We start from the raw sequence: 14,546 nt of genomic DNA on the forward strand, positions 1-14,546 counted from the left end.
GATTTCAGCTCCTGTAGCTTGTAATCCTTCATCTTGCTCCTATCAAATTCCTCCACAACAACAGCAACAGGGGCAGTGACTCCGGCGTCACTCATGGTCAAAACTGGCAGTTTCAAAAATCAAGCTTCAGGAAATTGGAGAACAAAAAAATAGAATATCCAACCAAAACAGATTGTGGCTGCGCTATGGTCTGCTTTCACTATGTAGCGCACACTAATCACTGCACATGGGTCATAAATGCAAAGTTCAAATCCCACCGCTGACCCACCAATGTTAGAAGCGGCTGTCTCTAGTTGGCAGAGGTATACACTTCTGACAAATAGGGACACACCTTTTCTAGTCAGGGCAAGGAGATCACACACTTAGATAACCCCTGCTCACCCCCTTGGTAGCTTGGCAAAGCAGACAGGCTTATCTCAGAGGCAGTGCGTTAAGCATTTATGACCACATACAGTAATAAAGTGAATACACTACAAATGGACACGACACAGTAGTATTATAAAAATAAGTATTTTTATATAAGGTTTAGCACAAGACCAAATAACGACAAAAATATACCACAATCGTAATAAACACTCTTGGAAGGAAAAATAATAGTTCAAGCACGGTTTCTTCTTAGCACAAAGTCTTTAGTATCAAAAGCAACTCTTCTTCTCTAAAACACAGTTCTTGGCAACAATGTAACCCACACGGGAGTCACACGACGTCGAGGCAAAGTTAATCCAAAGGTTCGGCGTCGACCGCGAGGAGCGCTACGTCGAGCCCGGAGTCGCACAGACCCCCACAACACAGTACCTTGGAAAAGTGAAGCACTCGATGATCAGCGGCGTCGAGATGTCCGGCGTCGCGTCTTCGGCGTCGATCGGGCCTCGGAGTCGGGGCGATCTGCAGCGGCGTCGACCGAAGTCAGGCGGGAGCAGCGCTCACGGGATGAAGCGGGATACGACGTCGTCGATGTCGATGTTGCAAGAGTGAGCAGCGCTCACGGCGTCGAGAGGGCTCGAAGTCGATGCGATCAGCAGCGGTGCAGACACGAGGTCACTTGGAGCTGGAGCCGAACTCACTACTCACTGGCGTTGCTGCTGGCGTCGATCGGGCCCGGCGGCCGGCGTCGAGGAAGCGGGACACTGGAGCCGTTACTCACGATGTCGAGCTGGATTCGGCGGCGTCCGTCGGCGTCGAGATTGCTGGATTCTTTCAGAGGTGCTAGATTCACAAATTCCAGCAAATAGCACTTTAAGCAGATGAAGTCCTTTAGCCCTGTGACTTCAACAGGAGACTGGCACTCTTCCAGCCCTTGGAGCGGAGCCAGCATTGTCGCTGGCAGGGGCAGGGCCATCAGCTGCCCGGCAGGAGGCGGGCCAGGAAAGTCCCAGGCACAGAGTCATCAGTCGCCTGGCAGGGGGGCGGAGCCAACATTGTATCAGGCAGGGCAGGCTATCAAGAGCTACTCTTCCCCTACTCTCAATGCTAATGCCCCACTCATCCCACACTGACTCATTCAGACTCTCTGGAGCCACCCAGCTCCTGTCACACGCACACCAGAACCAGCAGAGACCGGTAGACAGTTAGACAAGAAAATAGCTACTTTCTAAAAGTGCTATTTTCAAACACAGAGTCCAAAAACCATCCACACAAACGGATGCGTTATTAAACCCTGAGTTCAGGGATACCAAACTCGACATGGCACCATGCTCCCCGAGCCCGCTAGGATTATAGCATTTATAATCTTGGCAGCCCATTCTAACTGATGGAGAGCAGGTTACCTTACAATAGTGAAAAACGACTATGGCTGTAATTCACTATTAGGACATGCCAACCTTGTCAGGCTTGTCCTACCTTATGCTTACAATGCACCCTGCCCGTGGGCCTACCATAGGGGTGACTAACATGAAGTTCAGGGAAGGTTTAGGGACTGGCAAGTAGGTGTACTTGCGCAGTCCTCGTGACAGTCAGACTGCACGTGGTCTAGCAATGGTAGACCTTCAGACATACTTTTACTAGGCCGCTCTTGTGGGTGGCACAACATGTGCTGCAAGCCCACTAGCAGCATTTGTATTTACAAGCCCTGGCACTCCTGGTGCACGCTACTAGGGACTGATAGTAAACCAAATAAGCCAAACATGGAAGTCAATCAATACAGCAATTTCACATAGGGAGCACTTGCACTGTGGCACTGATCAGCAGTGGCACAGTGCCCAAAGCATATACCAGCAAAAATCATCGTAAACAGAGGAGGCAAACAGAAAAAATGGAGGGGAGACTCATGCCAATGATGCCAGGTCTAACAACTTCTATATGGGGCATTAAACATTTTAAAGGAGTTCCTAGCTCACATAGTCGACCTTTCCCATAAATTGGTCCCTTTTTCTAGACCATGGGCCACATTATACAAATGGCACATTTTCATTTTTTGCACCAGGCGCGCATTTTAAAAGGTGTGCCCAGCGTAAACAAAGAGAATGACCTGAACTAAAATGAATGCGCTGCCCCTAGGGCACCTGCGAACCTGCGTTGCCATGGGAGTGGCTGCCTCAAAGCTTTGCCCCTTTCAAAGTGCAAGCCGTCTGCACTTTGAAGGAGGATTATAGATCCCCCTTCAGGCGGGTGCAGTGAATGACGGCACCCGCCTTCAAGGGGATGTCTGGGGGTCTGTAGGACCCCTTTTCACCCTACAGAGGGCTGTCATCGAGGGGAGCACTGACAGCTTCTTTGGCTCAGCACCCGTGCTGGTAGTAAGGCATGGGCATGGAAGCAAAGGGATTTTCTCATTTGCAAAGGGACATACCCCCATACAAATGAGGGAGCAGTCTCTGAAGATAGCGCCAGAGCTTTATGTGCGCCTGCGCAATCAGTATTCCAGAAGGGGCTGCACTAGTTCCTGCGGCCTGTAATGTAACACCAAAGTGCCCCGGGGGCATTCAAAGCGGGCGCAAACACCCATTGTGCCCCCAGGGCACTTCCATAATAAAGCCCCAGCTTTTCAAATTAGGTCACCGACCAAATGAGAAGAAAGGCAAACAACCCTAAGGCGAGACTGAATTCCTTGTAGTAAAGACAGACAGGAAAGAAGTGGACAGTATGGTCCCTGATACCATAGAACCTATGCAGATAGGAGGAGCTTGAGGTCCCTTATCAAGTGAGGGAAAAGAATGAAGACAAAAGTTAAATCTATGCCTCTATTGCTGCAAGACTGCCCCAACCACCCAAGAGGGGACCTCGCCATCGCCCACAAGAGCACCCTTCTGCCTCACCACCTCCAGCTAAACTTTCTCCTCCGACGAACACCTGCACTTCTAGATCCAGACCTCCCCCAAAGCCACACTCCGAGGAACCCTCATCTACAGTACCCCCCGGCACCCGAATACCCTTCGCCACCACCATCACCAACTTCATCGCACCCCACGCCATCGCCTCAACAAACTACATACTCATTGGAGACCTGAACTTCCACCTCGACAACCCTAGCAACCTCAACTCTACTCTCCTACGTGACAACCTCGCCAGCATTGGACTTAAACAACTCATCAGCACACCGACTCACAGAGCAGGACATACCCTCAACCCCATCTTCACGCCAGGAAACAGCGTCCAATTCAGCCACACAATGCAGCTGCCATGGACCGACCCCCACTGCATACACTTCACCATTAACAAACCCAAGGCACCAAAACCAGCCCCACGCCCACCACGAAGGAACTGGAGGAAGGTTACGGATGAGCAACTTAACTCCACCCTCACCCGAGACAACCACACCTGGGCACCTGACGCAAACGACGCAGCCAGGGAACTCCTATTGGACCTCCAATTGCGCAGACGAGCTTGCCCCGCTATGCAACCCCATCAGACAACTCCCCAGGAAAGCCACCCAGTTCACCACCACTCTCCAAGAAGTCAGACACACCTGCAGATGCCTGGAGAAGAACTGGAGAAACACCAAGACAACCAAAAACCACGCCACCTACAAGGGCACCATGATGGACTACCACAACCAGATCAGAGTCACCAGGAGGAACTTTATCCACAACAAAATACTGGCCAACTCCACCAACTCCAAGGAACTTTTTAGTGCCCATCAAGAATTCACAAACCCACGCAGCAAAGCCACAGACATCATCCTATCTCAAGACTTCTGGGACAAGCTTGGAACCTATTTCCACCTCAAGATCAAAAACCTCTACGACAACTTCATCAACCATCCACCAAACGCCACAGACGCCCCCCGCTCCCCAGAAACACCAGCCAGCGCACCATCTCCAACTGGACACCCATGACTGCCAAAGACACTGCCTCAAGCATGAAAAACATCCACTTGGGGGCCCCCACTGACCCCTGCCCCCTCACATCTACCACAGAGCTGCGGCTGCCATCGTACCCAAACTACAACGCACCATCAACACCAGCTTCAAAACAGGCACCTTCCCAGACGACTGGAAGTGCGCAGAAGTCAGACCCCACTCAAGAAGCCCACAGCTGAACCCACCGACCTCAATAATGGCCCATCCCGCTCCTCCCCTTTGCAGCCAACGATGCAGAGAAAACAGTCAACAGGAAACTGACACAATTAATTGAAGAGAACAATATCCTCGACCCGTCCAATCCGGATTCCAAAGCAACCACAACACAGAGACCGCCCTACTCACCGCCGCAGACGACATCTGCACCCTCCCCGACCAAGGCCACTCCGCAGACCTTATTCTACTTGACCTATCAGCGGCCTTCATCACCATTTCCCACCGCTCACTAGTCGTCAGACTACACGACGCAGGCATACAAGGAACAGCCATGGACTGGATCTGATCATTCCTCACCGGAAGAAGCCAAAGGATCAGACTCACACCTTTCCTCTCCAACCCAACAAAAATCACCTGCAGAGTCCCACAGGGTTAATCCCTGAGCCCCACCCTCTTCAACATCTACATGGCCCCCCTCGCAGCCATCATCCGACAACACAGCCTCAACATTGAATCCTATGCCGACGACACCAAGCGCATCCTCTCCCTCACCAAAGATCCCACAACTGCCAAACTCAACTTCCAGAAAGGAATGCAATACGTCGCAGTCTGGATGATCAACAGCTGCTTGAAGCTCAACACAGAGAAGACAGAAGTCCTCATCCTCTGTACCACCCTTTCTGCATGGGAGAGCACCTGGTGGCTGACCACTCTCAGAAGCCCACCTACCCCCTCAGACCACAGCAAGAACCTAGGCATGTTATTCGACTTATCACTCACTATGAACCGACAGGTCAATGCTGTCACCTCCAGCTGCTTCAACACCCTCCGCATCCTCCACAAGAACTTCAAGTGGATCCCCCCTGAGTCAAGGAAGACAGTCACCTAAGCACTCATCACCAGCAGACTGGACTATGGAAACACACTCTATGCCGGCATCAACAAGTCCCTACTACGCATACTCCAGACAATACAGAACACAGCTGCCAGACTCGTCCTCGACATCCCCCGACACAAACACATCAGCCAACACCTACGAAGTCTCGACTGGCTCCCCGTGGAGAAAAGAGTCACTTTCAAAATCCTCACTCACGCCTACAAATGCCTACACAACAACGGACCCAAATACCTCAACAACAGAATCAACTTCCACATACCCAAAAGAAACTTCCGAACTTCCAATCTCACACTAGCCAAAACCCTGCACATCCACAGAGCCAGAGCAGGTGGAAGATCCTTCTCTCACATTGCAGCCAAGACCGGGAACGAGCGGGGGGCGTGGCTGGCCGAGCTGCGAAATGGCCGCTTTCTAAGCGAGCTCCGCTGGCTGGGATAATAATCCTACTCTAATCCTAACTTTGGTGCGACTAATTCTGCGCTAAACTACCACCTCTGACAGGGGAAGGGAGGGGGCACACAGCGGTGGCATTTCCAGGCAATTCACGAGTGTCTAGCTGAAGTTGCAGGTGTTGAACTGCGGAGCGGCTGTTCTGCGGAGACCGGATCAACCGGGAGTCGGGCTGCCTTTCCACTAGAGCCCGGGGCGGAGTGGGCCTTCTGAGCAAATGCTGATCGGAGCGGGATCTGCCCGGCGCGCTGCCTGTAGGTGAGGTGACTGGGCCTGGAGGGCTTTGTAGCCCTGACTGCGACAATCCTACACTAGTGGCGCGGGGGCGAGGTCCCTTCTTTGGGGATATGCGTGGATTGGCACCATACTGAAAAGTCGCTAATGGGAAAATGGCAGCGCCCTAAGTGCTCCCCGAACAGCGCTAGACTGCCCTAACATCAAGACGAGCAGCGCAGACCATGACCGGGAGCACATTGTGGAGGATACCTGGCTGGAAAATTTAGCGCTCTGCACCAAAAGTGTCACAAGGTGGTGGCATGTCGAGACACGACGGTGCGCTGAGGGACCATCGTCATTGCCCGAGGTACCCCTGAAGGCCAAACGCACGCGCGAGCCATCCCTTGCGGGCTACCGGTAGAGAGGCCGCCTAGGGGGACTGTGCCCTAGCCCTGGTGTACCCTTGAGGGAGCATACCACGAAAGAGCCTGTGGGGGAGGTGATACATGGTGCATTGCTAAGGTGCACTGAGACGCCACTGTGATGTGCCTTTTGGGGTGTGGTGGCCTGCTGGTGTTGCGCCTGCTCTGCTGATGGTGCGGGGGAATCTGGATACTGGCTGTGACTTCCTCCCGACCTAGGCTAACTGCGAAACGGAGGTACTGCCAGAACGGAACTGTGGGCATCTATAGCCTGGTAGGTCTGCCACCCTTGCAGGGCAGATTCAGGTGGAGTCGGGCATTGGCGACGATATTGGGCAGTGGATGCAGCGGCGCCTGGAGGGTGTGAGCCACGTCCCAGATTCACGTCTCGTCTGGTGTGCTACGACTGGGTGATTGAGTGGAGGGCACCGGAAGCCTGTTGCATCATAATGGCAGTAAGATCGGCGGGGCGGTGGCTCTGTCGCAAGGTGCGCGGGTGGCTGGCGGCGAAGGTTATATCACTTCATCATATACCGCCCGGCTGGGCAGTGGGTTGATTGCAGGCAATGTGATGAGATGGACACTGTTAGATGTGGCGCGAGCAGGCCAAAACCACGTCTGGAAATTGTAGTGGACACATTGCAGACAGCACCACAGTTTAGAACTTTCACTACAGCGAGCCCTGGACATCCGTGCCATCATGGGTAAACCAAACGCCAAGCAGTCGAAACTCACGTTTGATGCCAGGCAATCGATTAGACAGACAAACACTGAACCTGGAGCACATGGGGGTTCGGACACAGATGTACAGACCGGAGAAGGGGGAGAAGATCTGCGGTCACTATTGCTAGAAATGCGCACTAGTCTTAGAAACATAGACACTAAGTTGGACACACTCACCGCGCAGTTAGACAGTGTGAAGACACAAGTTACCGAGCATGAAACACGACTAGATTGTCTGGAAAATAGACACACCGAGTTTCACAACTTTCAAACTGAGACGAAAGAACAACTTTTACAAATGGACAAACTCTTGGGCATTATAAGAGCAAAGAATGATGATTTGGAGGCGAGGTCACTAGGAATGACCTGCGAGTCACAAGCATTCCGGAAACCACAGCGATCTCAAAAATAGGAGACTTTGTCTAGGAACTCCTGCACAAGCGTTTTGACCCTCATCTGTCCAATGTATTTGTGGTGGAGAGGGCCCATAGAGCCTTGCGCCCGAGGTCCCCCGTGGGTGGAACACCTCGCCCTATACTGGCCAAGATACTAAATTACTAGGACAGGGATTTGATTTTGCGCCTGGCAAGGGAGAAGGGACAGATCACGCACAAAGGAAACTCTATATCACTTTATCCAGACTTCACCCCGATGGTACAGGCCGCACGGAGAGAATTTCTCCCAGCTAAGCGACTCCTGCTACAGGCGCAAATGCCATACTCCGTGTTGTACCCGGCTAAGTTAAAAGTGTCTCATGACGGCACCGCTCACTATTTCACAGATGCAAAATCTGCACTCAAGTTTGCCAAGCACGTTGTGGGCAAAGTACCCAAACGGCGAGGGGATAAGGAAAAGCAATCTGAGGTCAGGCTGAGTGATAACGATTGACCTGCCATTACGTAACGCAAACGTATTACTGTTTTGTTTAATGTTCTATGATATTCTATTTTGCTCCGCTCCTGTTGCTTCAAACTGAGTGGCTCCGGTGTCACCTGGGCCCCCTGAAGAGAAAGAGTGAATGTTTTACTTGTTTAAGAATGCGCAGTGTTTGGCCTATGCAACACCATCCCGGCCACCCTGCGCAAGTGGGGGTGTATGCCTTGCCTAACCTCGCCCGCCAGGGAAGGTTCCCTATATTGTAATTGTTAATGCATCTTGTTTTTGGTGTGAGGGGTATGCTACAACCTGATTTGGGGGTTGGAGTGGGAGGCGGGTTGGTATTGTGGGTTGAATGTTTACTTCATTGCCAGTATGAAGCAGTCACAAACAAAGCAAAGGTATATTGTCAGATTCTTGGGATACACTGGTTGGGTGGGACATTGAACTGTGATTTCATCATATGGCAACGCTCATGAACGTATTGAATATTCTAACTTGGAACATAAGGGGGTTAAATGATGGACAGAAAGTTCGACTGGTGCACGCCTATTTGACGAGGCACTGCATAGATATCTGTTTCCTGCAGGAGACACATATTAACGTGACACCGTCACAGCGGCTGAGACATGGCATGTATGAGGACGTGTATTCAGCCATCTACTCTTATTACGCACAAGGGGTGGCCATACTTTTAAAGAAAGGATTAGACTGGAAATGTGACTTTTCTTATGTGGACCCGGAGGGGCGATTTTTTCTACTGAACGGGAGACTGGGTGGTAATGAGGTGTCGCTAGCCGCTGTATATGGCCCGAACACTGACTCGCCTGACTTTTTCAGGCAGGTATGGTCCAGGATTAGAGCACTGGGGTGTCACACTATCATCTGGGGGGGAGACTTCAATGCTGTTCTCAACGATACTGCTGACAGACATGGCACAGCTAGATCCCTGCACCCCCAGGCGAGCGCTGCACTACACGACATAATATCTGATGGAGAGCTCTTGGATATTTGGAGGGTGAGGCATCCTGGGCTCAGAGAGGGTACATGCGTTACGAGCCAGCATGCGGCCTGGTCACGCTTGGACTTTTGGCTAGTCACGAGCGATGTAGCTGCTTGGACAGTGGAGATATCACACATGGCGCGTTCACTGTCAGATCACGCGCCATGCCTACTTAAATAGTCCTTGCCCAAAGTGCCCCCACACGCGTTTGCCTGGCGACTGCCACCACATGCATTGCTAGATGAGGCTTTTAAAGAAGACATAAGGTCGGATATTGTGGATTACTTTGCCGCAAAATCGGGATCGGTCGACACTGAAGGCATGCTATGGGATGCGTTTAAGGTCGTGATTGGATGGCAATGCATAGCGCGACAGGCAGGTGTCCTTAAGGCAATAAGAGGTACACTTGCAGAGCTTGAAAAGCAAATTAAAGCTTTGGAGGGGCAGTTTTATTCAAAGTCAGGTCCTGAAACGGCAGGTCTTTTGAAATCAAAGCTACTTTAATTTGAGGAGGGAGCGAACCGTGAGGTGAAGTTCCTCGGTAAGCATGCGGAGGCGAGGAGGTACGGAGAAGGAGAGAGGCCATGGCGCACCTTGGCGGGGATGATTAGGTAGCCCCGAAGTGCTACCTTTGTACATGAGATACGGGGTGTCAACGGGGCTATTATCAGGGGTCAAAAGGAAGTGCTTAGTGAATTTTATACCTTTTATCTACCCTTTACCAGGCAGCGGGTGCGACAAGTTCTGAAGATACGCTTGAATTTCTGGAGTCTATTGCACTTGTCTGGTTTAATGACAATCTCAGAACTTACATGGATTTACCCATAACGACAGAAGATGTAGTACAAGTGATAAAAAGTCTTCCTCTGAATAAAGCCCCGGGACCAGACAGCCTAACGACCGCATTTTTCAATGCTTATGCGGAAGAGTTGGCCCCTCGGCTGCTTACGAGGAGGCACTAGAGACGGAGATCTTACCACCGTCAATGAGGGAAGCAATGATTATAACTCTGTTGAAGCTAGACCAAGCGTAAATGGAGTTGGACTCATATAGGCCGCTATCTTTAATAAATGTTGACGTAAAGATCTATGCTAAGCTGTTAGCAAACCGTCTTCAGCCGATGCTCCCACTGATCGTGCTTCCTGATCAGTCAGGATTTATCCCAGGACGATCAACGTCGCATAATTTACGCACTCTGTTCTCAGTGATTCATTATTTGCACCCCAGTGTCCAGGCTGCAGCTGTATTTTTAGACACAACGAAAGCGTTCGATTCACTAGAATGACCATACCTATTCCTGGTACTGTCGCGCATGGGTCTAAGTCCTTTATTTATTAAGCGAATTGAGCTTCTCTATGAGAATCTCACTGCCCGCATTAGAGTGAATGGCTTGGTGACGGACTCCTTTCCAATATCAAGAGGCACCCGGCAGGGATGCCCGCTATCACCATTGATATTTGCTATAGCAATGGAACCCCTAGCAGCTAGGATAAGACAGCACCATACTGCTAGGGGCATAGGGTATAGTACCCGAAGCCTTCTGATATAATTATATGCGGATGATGTAACTCTATACATACACAACCTGGAAGACAATCTAAACCCAGTGCTACATGAATTTATCAGATTCGGGGGGCTCGCTGGCATATCTATCAACTGGTCAAAATCAGTAATTTTCCCGCTAACGGATGCCACAAAAGAAGTGATCTCTGAGTTCCCCCTGAGATGGGAAGCAAGCGAGGTCAAGTATTTGTGTGTGTGGCTGAGCAGGAATCTCCAGGATATTTGGAGCCTGAATTTTGGAAGGGCTTACTCATGGCTGGAGGGGAAGGTTGCAATATGGTCCAGGTTGCCTCTGTCTATTGCGGGAAAGATAGCGCTGGCGAAAATTATCGTTCTACCCAAATTTCTTCATTTGCTTGTAAATGTGCCGATTCCCCTCACTCAACACTTCTTCAGGACTTTACGCTCAATATTGCTATCCCTGGTGTGGGCAAATTGGCAGGCTAGGGTGTCCTGGAATCTCCTGACCCTTCCCTTGAGACAGGGTGGGCTGGGCGCCCCGGACATGCAACTATATGCTTTATGCACGCAAGCACAGTTTCTCCATTTTTGGATACATAAGACGCCCTTTCAACCACATGTAGCGGTTGAAATTGATGCAGTAGCTCCGGTGCCCCTGGCTGTTGCTCTATATCAAAAGGCGCAGCGCCCCCGAGGGGAAGTTGATACCGCCGATACATTGCGCTGGGTGTGGCGTGCATTGCAAAAGAGGGCTGGCGTTCCGATATTGTATCCACCATCCATGTTGTTAGAACATAACCCTATGCTGCCATGCATGGAGAGGGGTGTGGGAAGGACCCTGATTGAAAACATGAAGTTGAGAACATTCGCGGATCTCTATCCAGACGGTAAATTTAGACCACCCCCGCTTGACACAGAGGAGCGCGCTGTCCCATTTGCTGAACAATTCCTATATCAGAATCTACGCACTGCATGTCGCGCGCTCTGCGCGGGATTCCCTGAAGCCCCTCCGACGATGTTAGCGCTGGAGAGTGTTCTTAAAACACCTTTGGCACGTCAGTTAGCCACGTGCCTTTACAAAACCATGCAACTGCTCATCCGGTTACACAGCCTAAATCATTGGCGCTATGGATTGCGAACGAGATCCGCAGGTGACGGAGGACCAGTGGGAATGTTCTTGTGGGCAGCTGACTGTTCTTTCCCCCAACTATCCCCTTAGACTGATACATTTCAAATTCCTGCATAGATATTACCGTACACCGATCGGTCTGTGTGGCATGCGTTTGAAAGAGGATGACAGGTGCTGGAGGTGTGGATATGCGCAGGCTACCTTCCTGCCTATGGCCTGGGAATGCCCGAGATTGTGTATGTTTTGGCAGGTGGTGTTTGGTGCAGTGATTCAAATGATTGGCAGGGCTGATAAGCCAATCCCGATATTGGGCCTTTTGGGGTATGTACGTGACACACTGCCTAATCGGCGCAAATTACATGCTCTCCTTTTACTCAATGCACGTCGACAGGTGGCTATCCGGTGGGGCAGGAATCGGGTTCCGAAATTCAAAGATTGGCTATCTGATGTAACTTATGGTCACACCCGACTTAGTGTATATTGGGACCAGATACCCTTAACTTCCCGTCCTAAAGATATATGGGAGCCTTTTCTGGAATGGACACGTACATGTGTAGACCCGACTGTCCAGGATGAACCTGCTGGGGACTAGTGGAGTCATGTTGACTGTAATGACAAAATAATGTATATAACACTGTATGCCTATGTGTAACGAATGTTGCTATATCTATAGACTACATAAAGTTTTGTAAGCAATGTACACCTCATGAGTCCTTTAGCACTGCACCACCTTTCTTCTCCTAATTTTGTGCCTCTTATGCTGTCATGTACACCCTTTATGTCTGACCTCTGCAAGTTGTAAATGCGTTGCATGATTATTCGACATTACCAGGATGGACATACTAAACGATTGTAATTTCGATGTATTGTGACTGCACTGTTCGCTGGCTATTGGTTGGCACCTTGTGCCTTGGCTATACTTTTTGTTTATTTTGGAAAACTAATACATACAATTATAAAGACCGGGAGAGAGCTACCGTCAGACATCAGACGCGCCCCCTCCCTGAATACCTTCAGGAAGTCCCTCAAGACCTGGCTGTTCGGTAAATAGATCTGTGGACCCCCTCCCCTCATTGCCTTGAGACCCTCAGGGGTAAGTAGCGTGCTTACAATTCCCTGATTGATTGATTCATTGATTGATTGATTGAATGGTGGGCACTTTGCCCGGGACTGCCTAATGGAGTCTACAGCTGTGTGCAGGGCTGTAGGAGTTGTCAATCAACAGATTCCGGAAAACTAGAAAGATTGGTATTGAAGAGTTTGTTTTGTAGAGAAGCATTTTGGAAGAGACCTCCAAATATTTTGCCAACACCATGGGAAGTATTCATGTCAGCTAACCAACAACAAAATGTCTTCCTTATGTTACATGATTCAGGAGCTACTGGCAATTTCTTAGATATCACTCTTGCAACCTCCTTAAAAATCAATTGAATAAGAAAAGACAAACTTGATCCTCTGTGAGCAGTTGATGGCTCAGAACTCTCATCAGATATAATCGAATACCAAACTATACCTTTGTCTTTGGTCACACCGAGACCCTGAATTTTGACATCATAGACACTCCCAGCTTTGTGACAAATTTGGGGGTGCCTTGGTTGCAGACCCACATCCCCCATATTTATTGAGCTCTGTGTCTTTTGACCTTGGGTTTGCAACATTCACAATCCATGTGGTATAAAACCGCTCATGACCTAATATCTCCTTTGACTTGTGCTATTATTGACCAGAGAGCGAATCCGGATTTACCCATCGAATATCAAGACCTACAGGATGTCTTTGACAAAAAAGGCCACTCGGTAACCTCCCCATAGAAGTTTGACTGTAGGATCAATCTAATTCGTGGGGCCGTTGTACCATGTGGTAGACTTTACACCCTGTCCGAGCCAGAAACTCATAATCTAAATAGCTATCTATATGAGTTACAAGACATTGGTTTCATCCAACATTTTTTCTCACCTGTATGCTTCCCATTGTTGTCTTTTCATTCAAAATAATGGTAAAATTTACACTCGCATTGATTACAGGGTGCTTCATAAACTCTTATGAAAAATCACTATCCGTTACCCTTGATCTCAGTTCTGTTAAATCAAGTGTGGAATAGAACCATTTACAGCAAATTGGACCTGTGATGGCTTACCACCTCTTCACATTAAAAAACGGTTACAAGAGTGGAAGGAACACATGGAGGTGTAAGTCAATAAACATCAAAAATAGCAGCTTGATTACAAAGAAGGAGATCTGGTATGGCTCTCCACAAAGAACATTAAAATGGAAGGACCTTGCAAACTACAGCCCAGGTATTGGGGTCCTTTGACTATCCTAAGTATCCTCAACATGGGGGCAATAAAACTCTAATTTCCTGATGATTTGGCAATACATCCAGTGTTTCATCCTCCTTTGCTTTTATCTTATTGTGCTCAAACTTGTCTTGAGGGCGTCTCCTATAATATAAGTAGATGACCACATGGAGTTTGAGGTCCATCGCAAGAGAGTCAAGGGTCGTCTATTTTATTTGGTGGATTGGAAAGGGTACGGGGCAAATGATCGTTCATGGGAACCTGCTGCCGATGTATGCACACTCCGTCTTTTGTGGCACTTTCATGCCTGCTATTCCGCCAAGTCACCTGGCATGTCCGTCTTTTTCAGGTGAGGAGACTGTCAAGGATTTACGTTCTCTCACTCTTTCTTGTGTGATGTGTGCCCTGACATTTCATTCTGTCGCTCATATTGTTATCCCAGGTCATTCGTTCCAAGAACCCTTTGTGCTTCAATAGATGATTCCCTGGGGTCTTCTATTCCAAACAGCCTTTATGCTGTGATACCTTAACCCCCAGAACATTTTCTTTATGTC

At 49.6% G+C, this 14,546-nt stretch overlaps 1 protein-coding gene across 4 annotated transcripts in view; it reads right to left on the reverse strand.

Moving 5' to 3' along the window:
* The window catches only part of LOC144772459 (uncharacterized), a 138,943-nt gene that overhangs the window by 51,060 nt on the left and 73,337 nt on the right, over positions 1 to 14,546 (reverse strand). The gene's annotated exons all lie outside the window — the stretch shown is intronic.

This window comes from Lissotriton helveticus, chromosome 8 (assembly GCF_964261635.1).
Source record: "Lissotriton helveticus chromosome 8, aLisHel1.1, whole genome shotgun sequence".
NCBI classification, from domain to species: domain Eukaryota; kingdom Metazoa; phylum Chordata; class Amphibia; order Caudata; family Salamandridae; genus Lissotriton; species Lissotriton helveticus.